This window comes from Mus caroli, chromosome 6, assembly GCF_900094665.2.
Source record: "Mus caroli chromosome 6, CAROLI_EIJ_v1.1, whole genome shotgun sequence".
NCBI classification, from domain to species: Eukaryota; Metazoa; Chordata; class Mammalia; order Rodentia; family Muridae; genus Mus; species Mus caroli.
The window spans coordinates 95,059,267-95,075,645 of NC_034575.1; the positions used below are offsets into that span (position 1 = coordinate 95,059,267).

Sequence of the window (16,379 nt, forward strand, 5' to 3'; positions counted from 1 at the left end):
AACGCCCAGATTACACCCACAGGAGCCAACACAGAAGGTTTTGCTCTCTTGGGCACTGTTGGGAGTTCAGGACTGGCCCATTGCCTCTGCCTGTCCATGCACCCACCCCGCCATTTAACTGTGTCCAGTCTCTCTGCTGGTGTCTCCTGGCAGTTTCACAAAATGTACCTGTACTTTGTAGGACCTTCAAATTCTGGCTTAAAATGAAGGTTTTCACTTACTCTTCTTTCTTCCAAAATTCCTCACTCCTTCAGAAATCAAAATAAACCGCAAGAATTAAATATTACCTCATTTGGAGCTTCAAAAGGGGCTCAGCAGAGGACTTGGGGAAAGCTCTTGGTTCTGTGTGGCGTATAAAGAACGCCCTCCTGGTTCTAGGTAATAATGGCATGGAAAATACAGAGGGAGGCGGCAAGTGGCACTGAGACATAAAAATGCCTGCCATGTGTGAAAACTCAATTTTTTTTTAAATGCAGGCATAAAAATTCAGCCAGAAAAAAAAAAATAGACATGCCAATAAAAAATGTGCGTCTTAAAATCTGGCTGCCGGTGCCCCTCCTCTCCCCAATGGATACTCTTAGCAAAGAAAACATGGTGGGTCTTTCCCCCCTCCTTTGCCTGTATTTCATTTCCAATTAAAATTAAATATAAACCCGAACGCCACCTGGATTTTAGCAAAATCCAACCCCTGCCCTCCACCCTTCCTTCTTTTTAAAGAGAAGAACCTGGACTTACATATACAAACATTTTGGTAAATGACCCGTGGCAAATTGCGTAATGCCAGTAAAAGTTGTGTTTTTTAAGTTATGAGACCCAAAGATTTTTATCTGAAATAAAACCCTGATTCAATTCAGATTCTGGAGGCCAACTGTGTCCTTAACTCTGCCTCCAAATTTAAAACATTTGTGCAAGGGGCCCCTTCGGTGGTACTCGCTCGTGGGTACCGAGTAGAGATTCTGTATTGATTAGGACTTGTGTTTTCTTTTCTAAAATGATAAATTGGGGTACTAATTGCCTACAAGGACTGGTTCTACAGTCTTCACACTGAGGTCAGGATAAACGAAGAGATGAGTAGATAGATGAAACTGCCCATGAATTACAGTCTAGTACCCAGCGATATGAAGCACGGGGATTCCTGTATCCATGGGAGGCAGGTCTTAGAAGACTCCAACAAGGAGAATTCAATAGTTTACTGATTACATGTGGATATAAGATGCGTGAGGCAGGCTAAAGAATGGAACACTCTAGAGAAATAACCCAGTCCATACCAGACCAGTATGTTGGGATCCATACTATCTTGGTCATGGCTTTGGTCCATCCTTAAAGGATCGGGGACGAGGAGGGTGATCCAGTACTGAGCACGGTTTAAAGCAGTGACTGTTTGGCCAAGGGCAATGTGCTACTTACACATTCACCACACCACCTCTTACAAAAAGGTGCATTTGCAGTGCTCCATTTTACAGGTAAGAAAATAGAGGCACAGAATGCTGGTCACACGGGACAACTTTTCTCTTCTCTTCTCTTCTCTTCTCTTCTCTTCTCTTCTCTTCTCTTCTCTTCTCTTCTCTTCTCTCTTTCTTGTTGTTGTTGTTGTTGTTTTGGTTTTTCGAGACAGGGTTTCTCTTTGTAGCCCTGGCTATCCTGGAACTCACTCTGTAGACCAGGCTGGCCTCAAACTCAGAAATCTGCCTGCCTCTGTCTCCCAAGTGCTGGGATTAAAGCCGTGCGCCTGGCTGGGACAGCTTTTTTATGCAAGAATTGTGAAAGGTGGGGCTCCACCCTTCCGGCAGGGAATTCCAGTCAAATGGTCCCCCTACCTCTACAACTCCCAAAGGGAAGTAGCCTCAGAAAGGACAGAAGTGGCTGGGAAGCGTGTACCTATGTGTGCTTGTGGCTATGGGAAGGGGGTGTCCATAGGGCCTGGGAGGCGCGAGGGATGGAGGAGAATGGAGAAAAGCAAAACAGAAGAGTGAGGCCCACTTCTTTCCCACTTCTCTGGGCATTGGCAGAGTTTTGACTTTTGTCACAGAAGAGTAAGGTTCGGTAAGAATGATTTGCCTTTGTCACAGGTCATGGTGGGAGCATCCAGAAAACTGGTGGATCTGGAGAACGCATCCAGACAAGTGGTGGCTGAAGAAATAAATGTGAAAGGAATTCTTAAAATTATTTTATTGTCTAAGAAAAAACTGTGACCAAGGCACTGCACAGGATCGAGATCATTGTATGTATTTCATATGTATTTCATTTGCATCCTGCAGGGTCTTATCTTAAAAGCACCTTTTTTTTTTTTTTTTTTTTTTTTTTTTTTTTTTTTAGTAGAGACCCAATGTTGCTATGGAAACCTTGAGATATACAGAAAAGCAAAAAAAGTAATGTTAAACACACAAGAATCCTACAATGAAACCAAAGAGCAGGGGTCAGGGCACCGTCCCACCCAGCAAAGCACGGTCAGTCCTCAGGTAATTAAATATTAAACAAGTGTTGTTATTTTTATGCATGTTACACGTGTGTGAGCAGCTGTGTGCATACTCATGGTACATGGCACAGAAACAAATGCCACAGAGACCAGGTGTAGCCTCCTTAGCAGCACAGGTATGTATTCTTAATGGCTCTAAGATTTTATATGAAAACCACCCACTGAACTCTTCTCCCATCAGATTTAGGAACTATTCAACCGTTTATCTTGTAAACACTACACTAAAAAACACAGTCATGGATTAGATTCTTTGTATTCCACATACTATTCTTGTAGGTCGAATTCTTATTCGTGGTGGCAATGATGTTAATAATAACAGCACCAGCTGACATCTGCAGACCATTACAATGTGCTGCAAGCTCTTGGTCCTTTGTTATCCTCAGGATGGTAAATGTTGATGCTGTCCCCATTTGATGGATATGAAAACTGAGGTGCAGAGTTTTCAGATGTCCACAATAACTCATCTAGGAAGGACTGTGACTTGGGCCAGCCAGAGCTTCAATCCCACAATCTAAACCTTGCCTGCCAGCCATTCCACCAGTGTGGCTCTTCAGTCAAGCAGTGGAAGATGGGCGAGAGAAACCAAAGAAGCAAATTGTTTGGGCCTAGCCTGGATTTTGAGAATTCTGAAGGAGGGTCTGGCAATCAGTTCTAAGAAGTCCTCAACACAATCCCACAAGAACCTCTGAGAAAGATGCAATTCCTTGCAAACAAAGCAGGCAATGTGGGCTGAGCCAAAGGGGCTGTGAGAATCAGCTGAGAGTCTTGGCCAAACTGACCAAGAATGGCGTGCATTAACTCACAGGCCTGCCACAAAGGGCTGTCCATGCTTTGTGGACCACATCTATGAACCTGGCTGGTAGATCTGTGAACCTGGTTCCTGGATCATGGACCTGCCTCACACATGGCTTCTGCAGTGAGGAGAGATGAGATGCAGAGTGTACAGGCGGGTCCAGCCACCTGAATGAATGTGAAATGGCTCTCAGGGCTCCCGGCTTAACCAGACTCCCCCCCCCCCCATGCCTTAGAGAGTTTTCTTCAGAGTCGGCTAGGGTAGTGTGGTACCTGAGAAATAAGGCAAGGGACATGCTGTAGTGTGTTTACAGCCAAAAGATGAGCCCTACTCCAAGTCAGAGATAGTCGACTAAAAGGCTTAACTTAAAGTAATCCTGGAAAAGGATAGAAATATTTGTTCAAACATTGAACAAGTTAGCATACCAAAAATTCTGCAGAGGGAATGAGAAGGGTCATCTACAGAACTGTAAAACTTTGTACTTACACATATGCATGCACACAACGACATGCATATGCACACATACATGCCCCTATGCATGCCTCCTCAAGATATGTACCCACATATGCCTGTATGCACACACACACACACACACACACACTCCACAGCCAATGTTGTTTGACAATAGGTATAATAGGGTCTATGTGACAGAAATGAGCACACTTTCATCACTTGTGAAATATTGGATAAGCTTTAAAAAAATAAAAATAATTAAAAAAAAAAAACAGAAGCAACTATGTAAGAAAGAAAAGACAAAAGGCCCCAGAAGGATAAAAAATAGCAAAGCTGACTCCATCTTCTGGAAAATACAGTTAATAAGTGCACTGAACAACAATCTTCAGATCTGACAACTATTATCAAATCAGGTACTAGGTTTCAATTATTCTAATTATAGGATGAGGTAAGTAGCTAGAATTTGATATTAAAGCATAGGAAATATAGACCTTACCAAGGAAACAAGCCAGACTTAGCAGGTCCCATCTCATCCCTGCAAATCTCACATTCACACCACAGGCTATGTTAACAGAGACTCCAGCAGCTATGTCCTGCAGCCCAGTGAACTCAGGTCGGTCATGAAGACCCCTCAACTCACTATCTGCCACCAGTTGCTCCATAGCTCAAATCTATCTCACCAGTTGCTCCTAATCTCATCTATCTCAGGATTAAAAGAGTCCAAGACAAACTTTTTGGATCCTTAATTATCCAAGCCACAAGTCAAGGCTATATAGCTCAGCAATCTATCTCCACTCCGATATTTCCCACTGAAAGGTTTAAAATAAATCAGCAGATGTTCACACACTCAAGTTTCTGTTTCCTAGTTTCACTAAAGCCTTTAAAAAAAAAAACACTATGCACATACTAATTTTTCTCTCTAGGCCACTGAGGATTTATGACCCAAATCACTCTTCTATCGATTGATTAGCTTATGCTTGTCTCCTTCAGTTTATCTTTGTGTGCATTAAGATTTCTATTGATGGTTCGTGTATGTGCTTCTATATCTTATTGCACACCAATTAGACTGTGAATTCCTAGAATGCAAAGGGAGAGGGAAAGGCCGAATTTCTCTGTGGTGTCTGCTGGTGAGAACATGAGCGGGAGAAAGCCTACACTGGAAGCAAGGGAGCCGAAGCTGAGGACAGCTGCTCTCCATGACTCACCAAGAACGTCCAATCCCCATTTCCTCAGCAGCATGCCTCAAGGGTTTTTAACTATTACTAATGTCCAATTTCTTAATTTGTAAGACACTATCAGTTAAATTTCTGAAAACAAGAACAACGGAAGTGTGAGTACACCCACCTGTCACTGCATCAGACTAGAAACCGAAAGCCAAAGTTGTAAATTATGTGTATATATATGTAGACCCCCCTAAACACACACACACACACTCACACACACTCACATACACTCACACACACACTCACATACACTCACATACACTCAACACACACACACTCACATACACTCACACACACACATACACTCACACACACTCACAGACACTCACACACACACACTCACATACACACACACATTCACATACACTCACACACACTCACACACACAGACACACACACTCACACACACACTCACATACACACACACTCATATACACTCACATGCACACTCACATACACACACACTCATATACACTCACACACACACTCACATACACTCACACATACACATACACTCACACACACTCACATACACTCACACACACACACACACTTAAGCACATACATGCACATATAACATACTCAAAACACTCATACATACGTTCACACAATACACACTCACACACATGTACACTCATAGACCCCCGACACACACACACATACACAAAGCATCATCTACCCTATGACTACAAAGTAAGAGCAGAAAATCTGCCACACATTTCACATTCTACTCAATAACCCAGGGGAGGGCTACTATTTCTGTAAAGTGCAAGACCGTGCACATTTCAGGGTTTCTGGGACATATAACTTCTGCTGTAACAGGTTACCTTGGCTGGCTCTTGTAACAGTTAAATCTTTACTGTCAACTTGATGGGGTTTAGAATCACGAAAGAAACACACCTGTAGAGGTGTATCTATGAAGGCTGTGTTGTTTAAAAAGGAAAACCTCCATAAATATGAGTAGACATCCAATGGACTGACCTACCAGACTGGATGAAAAGGAGAAAGCAAGCAGAGCGTCTGCTTCCATTTCCTGACTATGGAAGCAACGTGCCCAGATGCCTCCTGGTTCTGCAGCTGTAACCTCTCCCATTGATGGACCGGACCCTCACAAACTTCAGGGCAAAATTCATTTCTGCATCCTTAAATTGTTTTTGACAGCCATGTTGTCACATCTGTGAGACAATTACTACTACAGCTGTGCAGGCATGCAGACAGCTGTAGACAGTGGTAAACAAAGAGTATCGCTTCGTTTACACAGGACTCTGCAGTATGGAATGCTAGGCTGGACTTGGCCTGAGCGCCAGAGCTCTTTGGTGCCTGTTCTGGTCCAAAGGCTCACCACAGCACCTTGTATACCACACGTGCCCAACAAACAGCTGAGGCAGGTTGAAGATTCCTTTCAGAACGCCACCCTCACAATCACTGTCATGAATCACCCCATTACAGACTATAACCTTGACAACGGTGATGGTAACTAAAGCATGCCCACCCCGTGCATGATGTCATCCTCATCTGACCGACAGGTGAATGCTACAGTAAGTCCGTACACAAGGACACATGACATAGACACATAATACCGAGCATAAAACTTTGTATTTATAAGACAAATATAAGTCTCATGACCCGAACAGCAGAATGAAAGGGAACCGGGTGGAGGCATTTCCAGCCAGTGCTTCTGCACGTTCAATGCTTACTGCACCGAAATGGAGAGCTCACCAGGAGAAGGAGCAAAATGAGGGGAGGGAAGCAATATGATCAAGGTGTTATTTATCACACACATTAGGACCAAAAATAGTCAGAAAAGAATGAGCATCGTGTCATTCTCTCGCCGTCTTTGACCTTGTAAAAGGTGGCTGAGTTCTTATGGAGGATAATGAGCGTCAGTGGGGGAAACCTTCCTTAGAGGAGCTCTGCTCTGCGCCACGCAGCCTTGAAAAATTAATATATAATAATTAGAATCACGAAACGCCACTCTTGCCCTGCTTTATGATGCTACATCTTATTTTATTAAAAATTTCCCCCAAATCTTTCTTCCCGTGGCTGTGAGAAGGCATGGCTCTGCTACGGAAAAGCAAAAGACATTTTACGCACAATTTTCCCTCGACTAGAAAGAGGTATATTGTGCCCTTCAGTGAACATAAAATTGATATTATCATCTCTTAGTTTATATCTCACTACTTAACCTTCAGATTAAAAGTTATTGGATTTGAATGACTAAAAAGACATCATGTCACCTTCCCTCCTCTGTGGAGAGACAGAAGTTCAGGGCAAGACAAAGCAGCATGGGAAGGGTTAGCAGTGGAGACGGCAGACTCTCTGCCTTGCTCAAGGGCTCAAGGAGAGACCACAACAGGACACTCATGGCTGGAAGCATGAAAAATGGCAGTGTATGCCCTGTGCTTTTAGAAACCTTGCTAAGGATGAATGTGTGAGGAGAAGTTAATTTTATTTTGAGTACCACCATAAAAGGAACAAGCCAGGGTCTGGGGACATAGCCCTATCAGTGAACTGCTTGCTTGTTTGCTTGCTAAGCAGTAGGGCCCGAGTTCAATCTCAGCACCCATATTTAAAAAAATATTAAAGCCTGGAGTGGTAGCTTGTCAGTTATCTTAGTACTGAGGAGGCTCAGGCAATGTATACCTCTAGGACTTATAGGTCAGTAATTCTAGCCTACCTGATGTGAGCTTCAGGCCAGTGAGAGGCTATATCTTAAAAAATTTAAAAAAAAAAAATCAAAGAACAAACTAGGATGACAAAATTGGGGATAGCACAAGAAGCTATTCTCTGATCTCAGCCTGCAATCCTATGTGCATGCAAGCACATGAGCACTTCTTGCGCACACACACACACAGACACACTTAACGGAAAACTTAAGCCAGGCGGTGGTGGCCCACACCTTTAATCCCAGCACTTGGGAGGCAGAGGCAGGCGGATTTCTGAGTTCGAGGCCAGCCTGGTCTACAGAGTGAGTTCCAGGACAGCCAGGACTACACTGAGAAACCCTGTCTCAAAACCCCACCCCCACCCCCCAAAAGAAAGAAAACTTAAGAGTTAGTTAGTACACACACAGTTTCTGCAGAGGCTACAAGGGCCATCTAGAAGGATTAGAGAGAAGCCAGCGTGCATCTACTGTCCCTTACTTTTTCAACTTAAATGCCACGGTGAGGAGACTTCCATCCCTGGGCAGTTTGATCTCCACCTTTCGAATGAGTTTACCAATAGCACCAGCTGTTTAATAATTACACACTGTATTTTTCCAGCAAAAGATACACACTATGCGCTCCTCCCCCAACCCCCTTGCCACTTTAAAAACAAATTCATTCTAAGAAGCTTTTGTCAATATGGAATAAAGACTCTATCAGAGATCCAGCTTAGTTAGTTTTGTTCTCTAAGATAGATAAGCCCCACTCTGTGATCAATAGGAACACAGGCGTTTTATCAGCATTCCCCATGTGACTCTTGCAAGAGATTCTAGTAACAGGCCAAGGCTAAAGGCAAAGTACTTGATAATATTAATCAGAATAAACATATACAGCTGTAGTGACTTTTAGCCTTCTTACTTTTCTCTCCTTCTTCCTTCCTTCCTCCCTCCCTCCCTCCCTTCCTTTCTTCCCTTCTTTCTCTCTCTTGGACAAAGTCTCAAGTAGCTCAGGCTGGCCTAGAACTGAAATTCACTAACTATCTAGCTGAGAATGACTCTTAACTCCTGACCCAAATGACAGGTACGTGCACTCTCCCCAGGTAAGGTTACTTTTATCATCTCAACACCACTGCAAAACACCTGAGAAGGCAGTCTCCATAAGGGGCTGTCTCCGAACCCCAGTATGCCATCCCTGGGCTGTGTGCTGGAAAGTATCAAAGAAAGAGAAGAATTGTCCTTTCCTGGTGGGACTTACAAGATATTAAAGAATCCGTGCAAGGGGTTGCAGAGAAAAAGGGGAGGGGAGCCATGATAGATCCCTAGTCAAATAGGTCCAATGTCGGTGGCCCATTATTAAATGCTGGACTAATGGCTGCCAACATCCCAGGGACTCGTTCCCTGCTAGCTGGGCCCATTCTCAGAGCTTCCACAGGAGTAGAGACTGAGGCTTCATAGAGGTACACCGTCACATGCCTTCCCTGTCACATACTGTCACATGCCTTCCCTGTGGCTTCTCCTGTGGCCCTAGCTTCTCTCCTGACTCCTGCCCAACACTCAGGCTGTAAGCTTGCTTTGCCAGGCCACATTAGTGTGTTCCCTATATCACCTCCTCCACAGGAGTGGGCAATGGAAATCTGACTAGAAGTCATATACACAAATGAACAAATTAAGTTCTGTAGGACAAAGTGGAGAGACGATCAATTCAGGGAGAACGAGTCTCATCTGAAATGTTTGAGCTCAGAAATGGTCCAGATTTTTGGAAGGTTTTAACTTTGAAATATCCATCTAGATTTATTGGTTAAACATTCCTATTTAATTAAAACAAACAAACACAAACAACAACAACAAACCCAAATGGTCCCCAAACTGAAACTTTTCTTTAGAATAGAATCAGGCCTTAGTTTTGGATTTCAGAAATATGGGGATTTTGGACTTTGCTGATGCCCCACCTTATTAAGGTTTAGAAAGAAGTATTCCCTCCCCCACAAAGGATCCTGTACTGAAAGTATGGTCCTTATTTAGTGACACTCTTATGGAAAATTCTGGAAACTTTAAGAATAGGGCTTAGGTAGCTGACATAGGTCTCTGGGGTCATGTCTTCACACTGAGTCTTGTTTTAAGCACCTCTATTTCCTGACCAGCATGAGGTGAGTGGATCTGCCAGATGCACCCATCACCATGACATCTGTCCCACCATGTCACAGACACAATGGAGCCAATGATTCTGGATGGAAATCTTTGAAACTGTGAGATAAAATAAACTTTTCATCCATCTCATCTCACTATGGTTTCTCTCAGGTGTCTGATCACAGTGACACGTGTTCTCATAACACAGGACAGCACACTCACAGGGGGTGAAAAACAACAACACAGGGTCTCCTTCTGTGAAGTGAATAAAACACAGAGTTTAACAAGGGTCTCGGGAATGTTGTGACACTTCAAAATTACAAAAGATTTGAGATCAAAGTTACTGTGATGAAAGAAACTTTGGAACAGGGAGTTCAGATCTCTCCATCAACTTTCTCCTCCTGACTCTGAGGACCACTCCCATTTATTCAGCCATTCTTTCTTGTCATAAAAGCAGCCAACTGCCTGGAGACCCTTTTTATCAGTAATCTATGTACCACCTAAAAGTACACCAGACTCCATCAGACTGGCTATATGCTTACGTCATCCAAACTTTCCAATTCAGCGCCCTTGGCTCTGCTGTCCATAAGCAGGCAGGGACAACACAGTGGAGTAGGTCTGCAGGCCCCAGAGGACAGGCAGAGGCCCCATAGCGCTGCAGAGCAAACACTTAGCAACCCCTGAAGATAGACTGTCAACAGGTTATCACTGAAATCCTATCTCCTCGGCGTTCACAAAGAGATTCTTCTGATTAGACAAGCTAGAATGAGATTATTTTATTTTTTATTAGTTAACATAATAGGGTTTAATGTGACCGTCTCAGAGCAGCAAAGCCTTCTCTTGACACTGAGAGCAGACACGTCACTCCCGATAAAATGATGTCATTTGAAGCTCTGTTCCCATGATCTCTTAACATATAGGAGGCCCCTCTCCCCTCTTGGTCTCCCACGCCATTTTAATTTCCAATGGAGAGATTAATGACACACATCTGTTCAGCAATCACAACTTGAAAGAATTTCATATGAGGCCTGCAAGTTACATAAATCTTTGAAAACAATATTTTGATGGAGGCAGGGCTAAACTAACAGAGACTAGAGAGCTAAATTTAGTATTCAGGGTAAAATATGCTTTTTTTTCCCAGAAATAGACACCAGAGGAATTAAGAAAAAGGGGGTGGGGGCTGTTTTTGTTGTGGCTGGCTTCTCTTTACTTACCAGAATCATCTAAACTCTCATTTCTGCTGTCTTTCAATTTGTTTGCATGGTTTCACTAACATGGGCATCACTGATTCGTACCATACACTTTCCTGCAACCACATTTTCTTTTTTTAATTTGACTTGGGCAATGTCTCTGATAACAGTGTATTTCAACAGAGCAAAATTAGAATTTAATTTTTTACCTAGCTGCTAAAGAATATGTTAGCTTCCAACTTGTACTGGGTCCCAGTAGGGCACTCTATATTAGTAATACTTTTCTCTACACCACTTTTCTAGAAAGTTCCCTTCTAGGATGCTGAGATTTCATCATTTCTTTCCTCTCAACAGCATCAAAAGAGCCATCCCAGGCAGCGGCAAAGGTACAGGCTACTTCAGTGGAAAAGTAGCAGAATGTCAGAGCTAACCTAGACTGGTACCTCAGTCTCATGCCCAGACTCCTGGGTCCACTGCGCTAGGTCACTCTGTGCAAAGCAAGAACTAATAATGACAAGTCGCGTAATTTCCACACAGTTCCCTTAAAGAAGGTTGTAGTGGCTATTCCTGGTTGTCAACTTGACTATATTTGGAATGAACTACAAACCAGAATTGGAAGGCTCACCAGTGACCCTAATCTGGAGGCTGGGAGATAGAAGTTTCTGATCTGGATCTTGGTATGGAGATCTTGAGGCATAGTGGCTATGGATTCCAGAAGATTAAGACAGGGAGATCTCTGAGTTCAAGGTCATCCAGGATTTAAGGTGTGGTGGAACACACCTTTAATCTGGGCTACACCTTCTGCTGCAGACAATATAAGGACATTGGAAGAAGGGAGTCTCGCTCTTGCTCCTTCGCCTGCTTGCTGTGTGAGACTGAGTAACTGCTAGATCCTTGGACTTCCATTCACAGCTGCGACTGAACCATTGTCGGGAATTGGACTGCAGACTGTAAGTCATCAATAAATTCCTTTACTATATAGAGACTATCCATAAGTTCTGTGACTCTAGAGAACCCTGACTAATACAAAGGTGGTATGTATGAGAAACCAAGGCATGTGCTTTGTGCATGAAGCAGTCAACCTCTCTCCCACTCAGTACCCTCCAGTAAATTGAATAACAAACAAAGACCACTGACGAGCTACATGCCACCATTTTGAAAGTGAAGAGGTAACCTTTCAAGTACTTGTTTTTATGCTACAAATCAAGATCCACTAACTTTACATTACCTTATGGCATGGACACATTTGTCTATGTGAGACCCTTGGAGCCCATATGGACACCGTAACGGTTTACATTAATTGTTAACTTGATAAAATATATAATCAACTAGAATGTGGGAGACACCCCCACATGGGCTACAATCCTGGGCAGGAAAAAGAGGCTGGACACCAGCATTCATGTCTCTCTGCTTCCTGACTGCAGGTGTCATGTGACCACCTGTGTCTTCACACCTTCATGGTAACTTTCCCACCATGATGGACTACTGTGAGCCAGAATAAATCCTTCCCTCTTTAGACAGCTGTTCTAGGTGTTCTGCCGTGGCAGTGAGAAAAGTAATGACTACGGTTACCCAGGTCCATGATGCCCAAACCTCCGGCATGACACAGTGATGGATTTGCATGGAGCAAATCCCACCCTCTTCTCATGGACTTTAAAGCTATCTCTGCATTACGCATGGTAACCCAACACAAGGCCGGCAGCAGAGAAGTAGTTGCTAACCTGTGCTTGGAGATTAAGGACAAGAAAATACAGATGTGTTCAGTTCAAAATGCAGTTTTCCTCCCAGCCCTTAGCTCCACAGTTGAATCTGTTAACAGAACCATGCCTACAAGGAGCTGACTGTCAATGCCACGATGTAAGTATCTATGATTCTGCCAGGTTCCTCTGATTATCTACTTTCTAAGCCCCTGTTGAATGTATGTTGATCCATTTGCTTTGAGAGCTCAGGCCCCTGTGTATCTATTTGTACTTTACCACCCTTTTCTTCCCACGACCTCAGTGGGGCTTTTACACCCCTTCCCTCACATGAGACTTCCACAAGCCTTCCCTATGCTTTCTTCCTGTCTTACCTCCTTGCCAGGCATTGAACACTCTTTCTCCTTGTTTACATTGTTGACTGGAATCATAGTCTTTCTTTGACCAAAAACTCCAACATTTTTAACCAAATGTCAGATAAGCTACAAAAAAAAAGACCTTCGCTTGCTTATTCCACATTAAGTAACAAGCTCTTCAGTTGCAAGTGTGGAATATCTTTTTTTAAATGACTTTCTCACCTGTTCTCCTCATATAAAATGATAACCACACCCAAGACCACAGCCACCCCAAAATCTCAGTCACCAAAACTCCCCTTCTGCTGATTTGCACACAATAAAATGGCAAGTGGTACCAAAAAAATTTAACCCCCCCCTCCAAAGAAAGCACCCATCATTTAAAAGGGGGATGTTGCTAAGAAATAGCTGGTTTATTTAACAGCTATTCATTTTTATTGAATAAACATTTTCTGGTATGCATTCTGTTAATTGACCTGCCAGCATATGCTGTATATGGAGAAACTTCTAAACATTATGTTCTATGTAATATGCTTATCTGAGAAAGCTCTCATTTGCAGCAATATGGAAATAAAATCGTGCTTTTAAGAATTCAAGACTTTTCAAATGCATTAATCCACAGAGTTTATGAAATTGCTCTGGACATTTTAAAATCCTTCCCTTAAGGAGGGAGAGAACAAAACCTTAACAATCAATAATAGTATCTGTTGCTAAGTTCCATAATGGAGTAGGCATTCCCCAACACAGAGCTCAGAGACAGAAATGGGGGCAGGCATAATAGGAAGTGAAAAGCAGTTATGGTATAGGGTAAAAGGACAACTAAAGGGCTCCAAGAGAATGTTCAGAAATGCTATCGAATTACATTATTAAAAAACCATTGTAATAGTTCCAGGACCTGGATATAAATAGAGTTGAAACACTGAGAGAACATGCTTTGTTTTGAGGAGGGAAGACAGGGCACTTGTATGGGGCGGGCTTCTCCAGCTAATGGCCACATTTCTCTTTGGCTGGTAGCTTTCTGGATGATGATGCATCTTCTAGCCCCGCCCGCCTAGCTGATTTGCCTAGAGGGCAGGGGTAGAATTCTGCCTGGTGGAGCCACAGTGAACAGCAAGGCTGCAGGGCTCCTGTCTTCAGAGGCGATTCATCTCCCAACAGTTGCTGCCCTTGTGAGATAGTCACCCAAGACTGCCAGACGCTGCTCTTTGCTTTTTCTTGGGAGTGGAAGGAAAAGCAACGGCCTCCCATTTCTCCAGGCTGTTAACTAGATAATTCTTTAAAACAAATTCTGTGTGGGACTGCAACTTGGGCAACCAACGGGATCACTATGGTAGTGGCTCTTTGTGAGTGCTACAGTTTCCAAAAAGGGCACTTGCTATAATTTGTAGTCATGGTTGGCAAGAAGGAGCCCAACACAGAGCTCACTTGGCAGGGCACCCACCCCCACCATCACCTAACACCAAAAGGCTTCGGTGCAAGCAGGATATTCAGAACCATTCCTTGTAACTCATGGCGTAATTAACTCGATTTTACACCAGGCAGCTTGAAGCCAGATCTTTGTGTTCCATGGACTTCTGACATATTTTACAGTTCTCTCTTCCACTGTCCTACATTAATCAAAGCTGTAACCCCTGTTGTCTTTGTACTACGGAATCAGAATGTGCCCCTGGCGAGGAATGGGGGAAAAGTCAACAGGAATTAAATTTCAGTGCAACTGTTTACTCAACTGTGGCCTGCAGATATTGAAATTTTATCCGTGGTTTTGTGTGACTACTGCAGTAATGAATTCAGCATGGCTGCGACTTGCTCGGCACTCTCTGGCTGCGGGAGGAAAATGACGGAAACCACGCAGGTCTACGAGCGAGCGAAACTCGCAGTTTCTCCACGTGTTTAATTGCTGCTGTTTTCCGGGTCTCAGAAAAGCTGGGGAGCTTGGGGCCCCTGGAATATTAGGGAGCCTGTACTTTTTCTTCTGTCACCTTCCCACACAATCCCATTTCCCCCAACCAACCTGTGCTGAGGCTTCTCTTATGTAGGGAGTCAAAGCAGCTGGTGACGTTTTATAAGGCCTAAGAGGGCTCGCCAACCATAATAAGTGGGGCTTTAGTCACAATCCTAGACCTGACGGATGCCTTTCTCCCTCAAACGTATCAGTGACAAATAGACAGAAAATTGCCGTGAAATATTTATTTTCAAGCTTCAAAGTGGAATCAAAAATCAAGTACTTGAACATGCATGGAAGACCATTTATTTAACGACATGTTCTCTAGGTCTCAGGCCCAGGTAACTCCATGGTGACTCATTATCTGCGGGGAGAGATGCAAGTGAAATGTGCTTCCAGAGTGTTCTCCTGTTTCACTCGCGTGTTACTGATGCTATGGTTTTGGGTGGGATTCTGGGAGCAGTAGGAGGACTGAATATGTAAACTTTCGTGGTAGGTTAAATGCTTTCTTGTTATTTGTTTAAACTTTTTTATCTTTACATTTGGGTATAGAGAGGGAGGAGCATGGCGGGGAATCAAACCTGAGTCCTCAGGCGTGGTGGCCAGCAAGTTTACCTGCTGGCTCCTCGGTTAAATATCTCACTATTCTGAATAATTAATTGTCCATCTACCAGGTAAAATTTAATAAAAGTTAATCTCCCACTTATTTAACTGATGTTCTCTAGATGCAAATGACTTGGGGTGCACACCGCACGGGCCTCACCTCAACTATGTCATAAAGAAATGGCTGATCTTGACCTCCATCTTCTAAGGGCACAGCAGACAGTATTCTAAAACTACTTGTTCCCCCATAAATACGCAAGGCTTTCTCACTGATGGACATCAGTACAAATACACTCCTGCCAGTTAGTGCTAGGTTTGCTAGTGTGAATGGTTTAGAACTCAGCCATCGAGCACTAAATTAATACAGCACAAAGTGACATAAATTCAGGCTGACTGGGTGGAGGCAGAAATGGCTGGGGTGACAAGAAAAGAGATCAAGTCATGCCGCAAAACCCCCGTGAACCGACTTGGTTTGTCTGCCAACCTCCCTTTCTTTTCCTTTTCCCAGATCTTTCCCCCAACTGGTTCTATGGTCTAATGCGGCACCAACTGATAACTAATGGGTTCACAGTCTATGGTGATGTTTTAATACTGCATCTGAGATCCTGATGCATTTTAATGACTGTCTGGAATTCAACTATCTGGGAGGTAGAGACAAGAGGATCCAGAATTCTTGGCTGGCTTTGGGTACATCATAATTTCCATGCCAGTAGCCCAGCTACATGAGAAACTGTCTCAGGGAGACCATCAGACAGCCCTTACCAAAAGCCTCACTCCTTTGAATTTGATTCAGATTTTAAGAAAGTAGTTTGAAGGTTTGTCCTTTTCTTGTATGGCATTTCCCAACAATTTCTCTATGAAAAAGTTACCAAATTTCC

At 43.4% G+C, this 16,379-nt stretch overlaps 1 protein-coding gene across 12 annotated transcripts in view; it reads right to left on the minus strand.

Moving 5' to 3' along the window:
- The window catches only part of Foxp1 (forkhead box P1), a 601,333-nt gene that overhangs the window by 218,739 nt on the left and 366,215 nt on the right, over positions 1-16,379 (minus strand). The window lies entirely within an intron of this gene.